Consider the following 15364-nt stretch of genomic DNA (forward strand, 5'->3'; position numbering starts at 1 on the left):
AAAAAAGTCCCCAGGCTTATGAAATTAACAGTTTAAAAAATTTAAGTTATCAAAGTTATGAAATTGATGCACTCGTTGCGCACATTTAGCCATGCCAAATCATGCACACAGCACTGCCTATGCTTGCTTTTATGTATCTTTGTACAGCACCTCCAACCTACAACATGTTCCCACACTAGAGGTGGTATAATCAGAAACTGGAATCAACTATTATGCTCCTTAGAGTCTATGGGCAGGGAAGAATAACATTTGTGGTAGTAAGGACAGGCAGTCATCAGCTCCCTGCTCCTTGAAGTAGTAAATTCCAGACCAAACATTTACAAAAGCAAAAGAAAGTATTTTCTTTACAAAGAAAGCTAAGTTAAACTTCAGGAGAAATCAAGGCCAACATAACCAAAACCTCTCTCTAACTATAAAAGGAAAAACAGTGCATCACAAATAAATTTTAGGCTATTTTTTATTTCCCTAGTAACCATAAAACAAAGAAACTTAGTATTAAAAAAAAAGAAAATAGTAGCCACCTTTAGTCCTAAAGTTTGCAGTAAAGAACAGAGTTTAATCATTTATAGTAGGTAGAGTAAAGTGAAATACAATAACATATGCAATTATATGCACTTCTGTCCAAACACAAACAAATGACCAATCTTGAGCTTCACCCAATATGAATCTAAAGAACAGAGAGCAAAAACAAAAATGCTAGAAATAGGTGCTTTGCTGCATTGTATTGCTTGAAAGTGGGCAAGCAGAGAGCTTGATGTTTTGTTAATGTCTTGTTTTGTAGGACTCAAACTGGGTCTGAAGTTGACTCTTTCCCTGAGCTCTCACTTTATGCTGCTGTGTTAAGCCCAGATGACTTGCCTTGCATACCTGCCAGCCAAGTGGATGTGCATCGAGATGCATTTAAAGGTGAGGTTATGAAAGGTTCATATTTTGGTCATGTGAATCCCAACAACAGGTTGACATGCATTTAAGGTGTAAAATTTTAATCAGATTATTAATATGAATTAGCTCTTTAATTAATATTTGGGGAATTGAATATTGATCATTCAAGTTGGTTTCATTAAATGTATAGAATGCACTTTATTGGCTAATCCCTTCAGCATTTAGCACAATTGGTATTGACTTTGTTTATCTGACTTAATTCTTAATTCTCAGCTGGGTAGCGCAGACCTGTGTAGAGTTTGACTTTGAAATACACAACACACATGACAACGACTCCTAATAAGGAAACAGAAGGTTTATTGCACTATACTTCTACTAACATGACTAAGCTAAAAATGAACACACACAAAACAGTTTTGGAAGGAATTGATTAATGATGTCCAAAGTCTATTTGCTATTTCTAAGATCGCATCCCATGAGAATTCATCAAAGCAGAGGATCTAGCTTATCGTTAGCTTTTCACCTTGCACCATTCAGTTAAGAGAGGAAATTTTGTCTGCGTTAGTGAAACAGCTGGCTTCTCTGATTGGTCACAGTGCTTGACGTGAATGACGTCTTTGGAATTTGAATGGGATTTGAAGAGGTTTCCATAGTTGAAGCTGCAGAAGGTCAATGCAATTCTCGCTGAAGCAGTTCAGTGATTCGTGTTGTGACAGCTTGTGCTGGGTCTTTGGCAGCTTCTTTGGCAGTCGTTCTGTGCAGCGAATTTGTGAAGTTGTTATAGCCCAACTTCACAACAAACGCGCTGCTCTGATGGAGAAAAACTCTCCTAAGGAGAGAAGACTTCTCCTTCTCTTCCTTCTTTTTTTGCTCTTCATCTTCCTCTTCTAAAGCTCCTTGCTTCAAAGCTTTAAGCAGCTGATTTGACTTGCCCTGAGGGGTGCTTATTCAATCAATGAGGGGCTACAGGGTGTGTTCACACCCAGTTTGGCTTCTTTTCCAAGCATAAATTACTCTACGTTTCTGTCCCATCTGAAGATAGCATCTCTGCAATGTCGTATACTTTATAGAACATTTCCTACATCCCATATAACAACAAAATAACAAACAAGCATTCATACCATGAATACCTGCCAACGTGGCTGTTGGGTTCTCATTTTCATTGGATCGTCATCACAGTCATAGAGGCGCTCTCCAGACAGCAAGGCGCCATGATGGGTGCTCAATTGGTTTTATGGCTTGGGAACAGTTCTAGGAGGAGACATGACAGATTCCTCTGAAAAGTGGTTATTTTTGTAGCTTATTGTGTTTATTCATCGAGGTCCTACAAAGGTCAAAAAATGCTTTCATTTTCTTATATGCACTTTTATGGGTTTTGATATATGCAAGATGTTATTCTGCTACTAAATCACACTGTAGTTATTTTGATCAGTGTCAGGACATAACTCTTAGTTAGAATGAAATAAAAGGAAGGAAGTAATAATTTTGAGTTTTGTCTGGTTGTGTTGTTAAAATTCTCTTAATTGTGCTCTCCTAGTTAGTAAGGACTACATAATCAGAAGATAACAGGAGTCAGAAGATTCACCAGCAGTGATATGCCAGTCCTGTTCTAAATACCAGAGCAGGAAATATTGTAACACTAGCCTCAGAAAATTACTTCAGTGGGCCATTATACCATGATGTCAATGTCCATTTTTGCTGGAAGCAAACCTTTTTTTTCGTCTGTATCTTTAAATGTAAGTGAACTGCTGCACCCTGATATGTCTTTCCAGAGCAGTGCCTTTACAGCTCATGCGTTGATTACCATGGAAACAATGAACAAAACATCTGTTTGTTTTTGATTATCATTACATTTCACACCATAGGCATTCAAATTGAATGTATTATTTAAAAAAAATACTTTTTTCACCTTAGACGCAAAAAGACATGGTGGGAAAGATGCTGAAGTGGCAGTTGTTGATGAAGAGGCCATTTTGAGTTTGTTGGAAAACAGCCAGACCTTCCTCCATTCTCATGGACCCAACCAATCAGCAGTACTTGGTACTAATATTTTTACAGCTAATATATCTAGCTAAAATTTCCCCTAGATTTTCATACTGCAATTGCTCTTAAAAAAAAATCCTGAAATCCAGACAATAAAATATATTAGTCTAGAAAATATTTCTATATATCTATATTCAGCTTTGTTTGCATTTTTGTGTTTTTATATAACATTCACTAGTTAATGGTTTAAAATGGAAATAGGAAAAACTGGATTTCAGAATATATTCTCTTAAAACAAGCTTTTATATCTATGTATGTCTTTTTTTGGCAACATTGTTTTTGCATATGTGTACAGTTTCTCTGTTCTTGTACATGTTCTGTTTGTATTTTCAAGTTTACATTTACATTTTCCACAATGTTTTATCAGACAGCAGTCAAGACCAGGCTATGATTGATCTGTTTGAAGCATTGGCTGATGATGGATTTAGAGTCGACAGATCCAGAACAGTGTCCCAGCAGCTGTCAGGCATTGCTAGCTGCATGTGTAACAGTGATGATGAGGAAGCTGGGCCTGAGCTGGAGAAAGAAGAGTCAGAACTCAGTATAATCATGTCCCAAAGATGGGACTGTGACATGCCAGGACCCTCTGCTGGGCAAAGGTCACCAGACTTTCAGTTAGTATTTTTAGAATTGTATATTGTATGTTGTTGATTCTTATTTGTATTAATTACATAGCTGTTTTAACTACATTATGCAGTTCTCATTTTATGGTCAATCAGGTTCATTTGAGCAGAAAGCTTAAATTATTATAGCGGTGCCTCCTAAAATGACACTGGCCACCCAATTGCACCCCACCCACCCTCCAACTCCAAGAGTGGAGTTTTATCAATTAACATTGACATTTAATAAACACAATAATAAAAATATAATAAATGTGTACCATAAAATATGCTGTAACCCCTCCCCCTTACCTGCTTTGTTGTGACCAGTGTAAAGCTTACTTATCCACTAAAAAGCATAAATTACTGCAATTTGTAAGATAATTTAATTACAGTTACTTATGTTACTTAAGAACCTGCGTTATATACTGTAAATAATTTTAATAGTAGATTCAATAATCAATATTCAATTTTAAATCTGCATTTATAGTCGAAAGATAAAATTGAATGCAGCATCTTTAACCATCTGTATGCTGGCGCATTCACTTTCAGGTTTTTGGTAGCGCTTTATTTTACAGTGCATGTACTTCCCTGGTACATACATGCTAAATACTATGTACCCACAGATGAATGAGTGGTAACACAAGGTCCTTACCTGAAGTTTATGTAAAAAAAAACTCTACATAAGTCTTGCATGCATGGTAATTAGTTTGTACATACAGGCAAGTGTGGGTGAGAATGGTCACTTATAGGTAGTGCCCCTAGATGGTAACATAACTAATTATATACTTTATTGCACTAACTAGTGTTTATACGTGGTAAATATGTAGTACTTACAGACAAGTGGGTACAAATGGGCACCACCTTTTTCTGTATGTACATATCAGTATGTACAGTAATGTCTTATTAGTTGCCATATACAAGTTTACCATATACCTGTAAGGATGTGCCTTTTGTACCCATATAAGTACTACATATTTATATACAGTAAATAGTAATATTGATGTTTTGAAGCCTATAACTTTATTTGTTCCCAGAGTTAATGTTAAAAAAGCGTACACTGCATGTGTGTACACCCTCTGAATAATTATAAAATATTTTATTAGCCATCCATCCATCCATCTTCTACTGCTGATCCAGGGCCAGGTTGCAGGGTCTTCCCAGACACTTCCTTCAGCTCTTCCGGGAATATTTTGTCAATAATCACTAATATAATTCATGAAAAAAGATAGGCAAAATTTAAATGTATTACACATATCCTTCATAAAAACAACAAAATATATGCCAATACTTTCTGTAAGATAATTAAATGAACCAATTTTGTTTAAAATTAAGAATAGCTGAAAAGGATACACCTAGTTCCAATTCAACAAAATTATAATATTCCAGTACTTAGTATGTCCTTAAGTATCATTGTATTCTACTATACTGTTCAGTGGTTTGATGCAACCTGTGTTGTTAAAAGCACTATATAAATAAAAATGATTGAAAGTATTTAAGTATTTTAAGCACAATGCTCTCACCCTTCTTGGCACTGAGTGTACAAGACCATTAGAAATTTCTAATGAGCTGTTTAAAAACTGGAGGACAAGGTTCTTAAATGCTCTGGTCTCTAATGCTATGTTTTCACACTTTGAACAATAATTTGGTATTCCTTTTTACTATTGTCCTCTTTTATGCATAGAAATAAATCACCTGGCAGTTCTCTCAAGAGTGGTTCCACTGCTGCCATCATTAAGTCACTGATTCACTGGACTATTTAACATTTTTACTTGTCAGGAAATTATGTCTTTAAACAGTTTGGTTCAATATACTTACCTGTATTTAGAAAATAGCCTTAAACTATTAAATTATTGCATGTTGTTTAATAATAATTTGTTGCTTTCCTGCACAGATTATGTATGAAAGAATCAAATGAAAGCTCCAGTGAAGAGCAGCAGGCTTCATCAGATGAAGAGATATATTGAAGGGAAACAGTGCTGTTCTTATTGATCTGTCCATTCCACAGTTGGATGGAGCTGCAGATGAGAATAGTGGTAAGTAGAATTTGAATTAATTTAATGACTTCCAATGACAAGTATGTCTTTTGGTGCAGTGGTGTATACATATTTGTTGTCATGTATCCTGTAGATTCATCACTAACAGACAAGGAATCTCGGACACGCTCATCTCTAAAAAGCAACAGACAAGATCCTTGGAAGCAGAAATGTTTTTGGAAATGAAGCTGTTCAGTATGGAGCCACCATCTTCTGCTAAAATTATTATTGAATACAAATGTGCTGAGCAGAAACTCAGTCAAGAGGATTTAACAGAAATACATTTAAAAAGTGAAGAGGTGAATGAATATTCAACTGGATTAAGGGTTAACAAAGAGGAACCATATATTCCACCAGTTAAACACCCAATTCCTTTTAAGGCTGCAAATATACCTAAACTTGGTGCTGAAAAAAAATGGTGTGCACTCTTTGTACACTGATGACAACCAAGCCACTTGCCTTAATCAGCCAGATCCTGATGATTCAATTTTTGGAAACTCTAAGCTTGCTCCAGAGCATAAAAAATTGCACCAGTATTAAAAATGTGGAAAACAAGCATTTATCCATCTCTGAGAATAACAAGAGTTTCTTTGTATGTTACTCTGAGCTGATGAACTGCCCCACCAAGACTGAAATGCAGCTTAGTACGAATGAGTTCAGAAGACCTGTGATAAGCTTTGACCAGACACAAAGCCCTGTGGCAAACAGCCAAGCTTTGGGCCATCAAGAATGTGAGACAGGACTGGATAAAAAAGAGGAAGATGTCAACAAATTAAAAATAAGATATGAGGATTACCAAGAGAATAAAACTGAGAGGACCATTGTGGCACAACAGGAGGCACATTACAAATTTTTTCCCAGCGTTATTCTGTCAAATTGCTTGTCCAGACCTATCAAGAAACAGACTACGAGCAAGACTGGAGATGGTTGCTCTATCGTAGACCCTCCTGAACAGCGAAGGTCAAGGTTAAAGTTGATAAAAAAAAAAACAATGTTGGGTCCAAAAAGGGTAAGCCCTGTGAGGACAACATCTCCTATGAAAGAGGAAGCAAACACATTTCTTTCCAATCCTTTAGGCTCTCTTGACCAGAAAAAAAATGATAAGGAGGTTGACATGGAAATATCAGATCCACCAACCACTGAAGGTTTCATTAAGAACTCTGTAGAGGATGAACTTGCAGATATTCCTACCAAAATCTTTTGTACCAAGGTGTCTAGTTTACCAGGTAGTAAATATACCTTGCGGGCAAAAAGGAAAATGAGTTATGACAGTGAAAATGGAGATCAGCCAAGTGCTGGTTCTGTCAAACAAGCTTTGGTGCAGCATGTAAGCCTTAAGGGAAAAGGTCATGTCTTTAGCCAAAAAAAGAGGAAACTGACTAAAAAAGAGCCACCAATCATCATTAAATATATAATCATTAACAGATTCAAAGGTCAGAAGAACATGTTAGTGAAGATTTCTAAAATTAACGCTGATGAAACTTGCACAGTTTTAACACCAGAAAAGCTTGCGCAATACAAAAAGCTTGCTCCTCTCAAAGAATTCTGGCCCAAAGTGCCAGAGTCTACAGCAGTGAAGTACCCATTACTTGAACCAAAAGTAAAGAAGTGTCCCAAACGAAAGGCTAAGGTGAACCAAGTGTCAAAGAGGGCTGGCACCTCTCCAAAATCTAGGTGTCCACAAGCTGGTCAGGCTAGGAGGGCGAAGCAGTCAAAAGCACTGATAACATTACCAAAATTACCCCCTCCATGGCCTTGTTATAATGAGTTCACTGATGACTGTTGTACAGAGTATTCTGATGTGATGGTGGAGTTGGGTTATTTGTCAGAAAGAGCCTCCAGTCCTACTGATTCAACCCCACCTAGATGTTGGTCTCCTACTGAGCCCATACTGGGATCAAATTCAAATCTAATAAACCCATATAATGATCCATGTCTAGGTTCATCCTATGAAGTACTAGCTCCAAAACCATACCAAAGAGGTCTTTTGAATAGAAGAACAACCAGGTCTAAAAAGACTTCTGCTACCAGCCCAAAAAGACAAACTAATACTACAACAAAGTCAGTGAACAAAGATTCAGTGACATCTGTGGTTTCACAGAGGAAAGGTAATCGAGCGGCTTCAAGGAGACCTAAGAAACATTGTGAAAGTACTGAAGGAATTACTCTGGAAGATGACACATCTACCTCTCAGAAATACAGGATGCTTAATGACAAGCAAGTCTCAAGAAAAAAGCAGGTCCAAGATGAGGAAAGTGACTCCAGACTCCTACAGACTCCATATTCAGTTAACAATGCACTTATTACTTCCTCATCTGATGACTTAACTCCTTATCAACATCCCATTTCTCTAAAAAACAGTCAAGAGGACTTTACTATAAGTTGTTCACGCTCTCAAACAGAGGTCACCAGTACTGGAAAAAAATCAAATCAAGATGTTGTTTTTGTCTTTAATACCATTGCCTCAAGTGACTCTAAAAAAGACTCTCAGATTGTCCTCAATCCCTGTATTGAAAAATCTCTAAATCACATTCTTTCCCCATCCACCAGGATGGTAGGATATCCATGTTCTGTCATCACATACAGCAGTTCTAATTCGGAATCACAAAATATGAGTCAAGATGGGACTATCACAAAAAATCTATGTAAATTCAAATCAGAGGTTTCTGGCCATGAAGAGAATTCTAGAACTATACAGCATTTGCAGTCAGCCAGGAAAAAGAAACCGGCAAAAAAAGATACCATTACGTTTTTGGAGTCTGATGATTGTAGACCCTCCCTTATGCCCTCTGCTAAGAGTGCAATTAGATCTGGATTTCACACAGTTCTTACGTTGTCGGACCCTAAAATTGATGAAATGTGTGTTTCTCCCGAGTTGCCTTCTGGACTGGTTGTCTTGAAGGAACTTCTCCAGAAGAGGCAACATGAAGCAGGACAGGAACCATGTGAAAGCGATCATGTGACTGAGGATATGTCTTCTACCAATCAACCAACAGATATTTTAAAAACAGCCAAATCTAAATTGACTTATTCATCAGTATCAAGAAAACCAAGAACTAAAGTGCCAAAAGAGTTACAGTTCAAAATCAGAAGTAATCAAATGACACAGGATGATTTGAGAATTGACTGTCTTTCATCAGATGGCAGTCCTGTGTTTTTTTCTGACCCTGGCTTTGACAGTTGCTCTATTGAAGATAGCTTATCTCCAGAGCTCCCAGACAATTACAGTTTTGATATCAATGCCATTGGGCAAACAGAGTTCTCCAGTCTTTATTCTGGTAACCAGTTTGTGTTAACTGATAGGAACTTGCCTCAGAAGTTTCTCAGTGATGTCAGTCAGGAGGCAATCAATGCCTTTGTCGGGTTAGGCGACAGGACACACAAGGTGTTTGATGTTGATGCGAGCAGCAAGCATGAACAGGACAGGCACAAGTCTGGGGCCCTTAGCCCAGAACTGTTTGATAAGTCATTTTGTGAAAGTGGCAAAGTTTATCCCAATAAGATGTCTCTTGATTCAGAAAAGATATTTAGCAAAGATTGGGAAGGCTCTTTAGGTAAAATCCATGGCCTCAGCCACTTTCAGGACTTTCACTGTGAAAAGAAAGATGTGTTGCTTGACCCAGAGCCCTTTTCCCCCCTTACTTCTGCTTCGCGTTTGGTTATAATGGTGTTTCTCCAAATAGTGATCCCCTAGATGGGAGTTCAGCAACACCAAGCAGTTCTCCACAGTCCTTCAGCTCACTGTCCCAGCTGAAAAATGGAGGTCAGAGTTCAAAGACTGGGGGTACTCACATTCTCAAACCTCTCATGTCTCCACCTACTCGGGAGGAAATCTTAGCTACTCTGATGGAACTGGACCTCTCAGAAGCTATTTACCAGGAACCATTCTGTAGTGACCCATCAGATGCACCCTTGAAGCCAAGGTAACATTTTATAATGGATTACCCACTTGAATTTTGTTTTTGTATAATCCTTTAAGCTACTGTTTGTTTTTTGTTTTGTTTCTGTCACCAGGTATATTGGTGGTCGGAAGTTGATTTTGGAAACCAGGCTGGTGAAAGAACTGGATGAATTTCAAGGAGACTTATCTCAAAGTGGCTTACAATTTTGGAAAATGGCATTTTCTGCAATGACAAATCAAGCCTCTGCACCAAACAATGGGTGTAAATCCTCTGTACTGACCAAGGAACAAAACCCATTTTCTGGCAGTGATCAGAAAGTGATTATGCTTCCCTGCAAGTGTGCGCCGAGTCGAGAACAGGTGCAGTTCTGGTTGCAAGCCAAAAAACAGTATGAGTGCCTTCAGAGTGAAAGGAAAAATTTGTGTGGCCAGACAACTGTGGAACTTGCTACATATGATGGGACCTCACATCAGAATGAGGACTCTAATTTACCTTCCTCAGGGAATCATGATAAAAGGCTTCAGAGTTGGGAGAAAAATGTTGAAAAGACTTCAGATTTAGGATTTAGGTTAGGAATCGATAGGAGTGGTTTAAGTTTACCACTCCATATTTCACCAGTTAAAGCAGCTTCATCTAACAGTAGACCTAAGAGTGTGAAATGTATCTTCGATATAGAGACAAACAAAAGTTGTCAAATCACTTCTCCAAGTTCTCCTGATCTTTCTACATTGCAACAAAGGCCTGCTGAGATTAAACAAGATGAGGACAGGGAGGATTTGACTGATGTATTACAATCCCCCGGCTTGGACCAGTCTCAAAATCTCAATGACACATCACTTGAAGATGTACAGCAAGACCTCTTGAGTCCATCAGTTTTTCCAGTAAAACACCTATATTCTGATGTCAAATGCTCTTACCTACTTCATAGCACACCTGTCCAACGAAGAAGCTACACTGATGATGATGAGTCTAGCTACAGTCCAGTAAGAAATGAAGGTATAGTTTTAATGTTTTTTTTTTTTTTTTTTTTTTTTTTTTTTTTTAAAGCTTAAATCTTTTTAAGGCTATCTTAATGTCTTCCCAGACATTTTTTTGACTGGAACCCACCTAGAGAGGTAAATTCTTTTGTGTCAGTGAGGTTGACAGGGCTTGGCAATAAACAATATCATGTGGAGATCATATAATTATAAAATTTGTCAAGGACGATGATAAGCTGGACATTTCTGCTCAGTTGGGCTTAATCAGTATATAAAAGCAAAAATAATTTTGACCACAGCTAGTCAGTGCATGTCGCTAAAATGCGTGTTCTGCTTTTTTCTGTGTGAATGAATGGCATAGTTTGCTACTCAACAAAGGACACAAACACATGCATTTTATTTCCATAGGTATTCTTACAGTCACACTGTTTAATTTTGATAAAAGCTACTGTCAAATATTACTATTATACTATTTCAATTATAGTTGTGAAATAATTCCATTTTCTTTTGCTGATAGGTTCAGGATAATTGAATTAGTCATGCTTGCTTGTCTTATGTGATCATGCTTACTTAACTTTTATTAATTTTCAAAAAATATGACTACTAAGCTTTTTACATTAAGCTACTCATCGCAAAACTTTTATGGATCTGTTTTTGTACAGACATAGAGCCCAGATCACAGCGACCACAACAAAAGGGTCATAAAAGCAAAGATGCTTTACGGAGAGTTTTGCTTACCACACAAATGAAGGTCTGTAATTTATTTAGATAAAGGTTAATGGATTTATGAATTTGCTGAAGTTTCTATATTATAATCCTAAAGTATCGTATAAGGTTTTTATAACACAAGCATTATATCCAATACAGAATCAGCTTACCACTATGAATATTCCAAAGAGAGAAAACTCCCAGATTGAGGGACCATCAATCTGTAATTCCTACGGCTTTAAAGTCAGTATGCAGAACTTGCAGGAGGCCAAAGCATTGCATGAGGTACAATCTTCTTTTGAGTATGCTAAGAACCGTTAAACGGAGTGATTGATCCAACATAAATGGGTAAATTCAGTTTTAACAAAGGGGGAAAGGTTTGCCCTCTTAATGTCATGTCACGTGGTTAGAAACACGTTTATTTTTATAGGATTTCAACTGTTCTCATCTCACATTTTTATCTCTTTTCTACAGGTACAGCACCTCACATTAATAAGCATGGAGCTTCATGCAAGGACTCGCCGTGACCTTGAGCCTGACCCTGAATTTGACCCTATTTGTGCTTTGTTCTACTGCCTCAGTTCTGATATCCCTCTCCCAAAGTGTGACACTACACAGATGACAGGTGCCATTGTCATTGATAAAGATTGCCGTTTTTCAGCTCAAGGTGAGATTGGTGTTGTTTGATTATTATTTATGTATATACCAATAGTAAATTTGTAAAACTATACATCAATTTAATGTTGATTGTGGGGGTTTTCTCTGTATGACATAATGCACTGATTAACCACCTTAGTATGATGCATTGTAGTAGAAATTAAGTGGCTAGTCATGACTGTTTCCCAAACACTGTTTCATCTGTAATGTTTGAACCACATTGGTTTAACAATAAAGGGCCATTGTTAATGACATGATACTTACGTGGTAGATAAATTTCTTAGCATTATTAATTTGAGCTCTTTGAGATGCTGCTGTGTTGACCGTGATGACAATTTTTTTTGCTGACTGTCATTTAGCTTTATTTGATGTTTGAGTCATCACTGGTTCCATATGCAGCATACTACTGGGGTTTCCTCCAGGGAAATTACACAAGTGTGCACTTTTTAAAAACAGTGCTGCTCTAAAATATAGAGATTCAAATTTGTATGTATTTAAATACAATTTTAATTTGAATGAAATTTAGTGACTTTGCTCACAAAGGGTATATCTACTTCTGAAATTTGTTTTGGATCATTTTCATAATTTTTTATGGGAGATTTTTCACCTTGTTACACTTGTGCTATTTGGGGGCAAAAAACCTGGCCTCAAATAATTGCTTATAAACCACTCATTATTCTATATTATCACCAAAGATTGTATTCAATCTTTTCGGCAACTTGTTTTCTGTGTACATCTCATTAATCGTAAGCTTCATTTATCTGAGAGTAGGTACCTCTTTTTATATAAAATGGAAGCTATATTTTGTACTGTATGCTAGCTTGCTTATTCTATCTAAGAGCATGGTGTATTTAAGTCTTTAAGTTTTAATTGGCCCAACTGAGCCTGGTGGTTCCCCCAAGGTTTTTTCCTCCATTCTGTATGGATGGGGTTTTGGTTCTTTGCCACTATCGCCTGGCTTGCTTAGTTGGGGCACTTACTTTCTAGCGATTATCGTCTATTTGTCTCTGCATTCAATAACAAATTGTTCAATCTCATCATTATAACATCCCTATCGTTGTATTCTCCTATTTTATACTGTTCAGTGCTTTGATATAATCTGTATTGTTAACGGCGCTATATAAATAAAAGTGATTGATTGATTGATTGACAATAACAAGTAACTGTACTTTTAACCTCTTTGTGGATGTTCATTTGAACTATGGTTTATCATTACCAACATTGAACTATGTTGGTAATGATGAAACTTGCTACCATAGTTTGCTAACGATGATTTTGGAAAACTCTGTCCTTGCTGGTTAATGTTAAATATGTAGTTCACCAAAACATTGTGAATTTTTAAATATCCCTTTTATTTGACAGGTGACTCATGACATCTGTTCAGCAGCCATTTAGCCAATTAATGAGGAACAATGAGGAATCTTTTGACACACAAGAAATCTTTATAACAATTTGCAGCTATATACAGTGCCCTCCATAATTATTGGCACCCCTGGTTAAAAATGTGTTCTTTAGCTTCTAAAAAATTTAGTTTTGTTCTAAATAACATAGGACCACAATGGAAAAAAGAGGAAATTCCAACCTTTAATTCAAGTGCATTTACTCAGTGGAAATAAAATCCCACATTAAGAAATAATTCTTTTACATGAAATCATGGGTGCCACAATTATTAGCACCCCTGATGTTTAATACTTTGTACAACCCCCTTTTGCCAACAAAACAGCACCTAATCTTCTCCTATAATGTTTCACAAGATTAGAGAACACAGAAAGAGAGATCTTCGACCATTCCTCTTTGCACAATGTCTCTAAATCATCCAGTGACCTGACTCCTCTCCTCTGCACTCTCCTCTTCAGCTCACTCCACAGGTTTTCAATGGGGTTGAGGTCAGGGGACTGAGATGGCCATGGGAGGAGCTTGATTCTGTGTGGTGAACCATTTCTGTGTAGATTTGGCCACATGTTTTGGGTCATTATCTTGCTGAAAGACCCAGTGACGACCCATCTTCAGCTTTTGGGCAAAGGCCACCAGATTTTGCTTTAAAATGTCCTGGTATTTCAAAGCATTCATGATGCCATGCACCCTAACAAGGTTCCCAGGGCCTCTGGAAGAGAAACAGCCCCACAGCATCACCGATCCTCCTCCATATTTCACAGTGGGAATGAGGTGCTTTTCTGCATACTCATCTTTTGTGTTCCGCCATACCCACTTAGAGTGTTTGTTGCCAAAAAGCTCTATCTTGGTCTCATCTGACCAAAGAGCATGGTCCCAGTTGAAGCCCCAGTACCGCTTAGCAAACTCCAAACGTTTGCGTTTATGATTGTGACTGAGAAAAGGTTTTTTTCCTTGCATGCCTCCCAAAGAGCTTGTTGGCATGTATATAGCGTCTGATGGTTGTTTTGGAGACTTTGTGACCCCAAGATGCTATCATTTGTTGCAGCTTTTTAACAGTGAGCTTTGGAGAATTTTTTACTTCTCTTACCATCCTCCTTACTGTGCGTGGAGGCAAAATAAACTTGCGTTCTTGCCCAGGCTTGTTTACTACTGTTCCAGTTTTTTTAAACTTCTTAATGATTCCTCTCACAGTAGATATGGGCAGCTTCAGGCGGGTGGCTATTTTCTTGTACCCATTACCTGACTTGTGAAGGTCGACACACATCTGCCTTACTTGAATGGTGTGTTCCTTTGTCTTTCCCATGTTGAAGAGTGGATAAGAGAAATGGCCTCTGTGTCACGTCATATTTATACCCCAGGGAAGCAGGAAGCGATAAATTGCTAATTAAATGTTCCTAGATATTCTGATCAACTTTGTAAACTACTGTAGAAATGACAGAAATACTTCAATTACATTTATTTTATAGGAATTGTTAGGGGTGACAATAATTGTGGAACAAGTTATTTTATGAAAAATAATTATTTGTTAGTCAGGGATTTTATTTGCCCTTAAAATTCATTTTATATTCACATTATATTTTTCTACAATTTTCATTGTGACAATATGCTTCTGCAATAAAAATTGAATTTATTTTAAGGCTTTTAACATCTTAACCAGGGGTGTCAATAATTATGGAGGGCACTGTATGTTTAAGATTACTGCCTGTGTGTGCAGTGGTTAGATTTTTTTGGAGAACGGCATTTATTTGTGTGATGCTGAATTTTAAAGGCTCCCTTTGAGTCTAGACACACAAGTGACTTTGAACTGCGTTGTTCTGTGTCTGTAATGGTTGTATGCTGTTTTCTGCTGCTCCATTTTTGCAGCCACATTGATTGCTAGTTTTGTGTAGCAGTGGGGTAAAATCATATAGCCATATTAGCAATATTAGTTTCTTAATCTCAATTACATATGTAAGGTTTCCAGCTGAAATCAAAATTGACTAGTTTTTTTTTTTTTTTTTCTGTTCACATTGCTAAGGTAAACAGTTCATCTGTGCAAGTCAGTCTACGCACAAAAACAATTGTGACAATACATTTTGTCAGTTGCTTGACTTTCATTTGTGTATTCCCACATTAAAATTCTGTTTTGCATTGAGGATAAAAATTATTTTAAGCATTTTAAATTT

The 15364-nt window shown here is 37.2% G+C and overlaps 1 pseudogene; it reads left to right on the forward strand.

Annotated features, from left to right (window-relative positions):
• LOC122324362 overlaps positions 1 to 15364 on the forward strand; it is a 55051-nt pseudogene that overhangs the window by 18028 nt on the left and 21659 nt on the right.

This window comes from Puntigrus tetrazona, chromosome 20, assembly GCF_018831695.1.
Source record: "Puntigrus tetrazona isolate hp1 chromosome 20, ASM1883169v1, whole genome shotgun sequence".
NCBI classification, from domain to species: domain Eukaryota; kingdom Metazoa; phylum Chordata; class Actinopteri; order Cypriniformes; family Cyprinidae; genus Puntigrus; species Puntigrus tetrazona.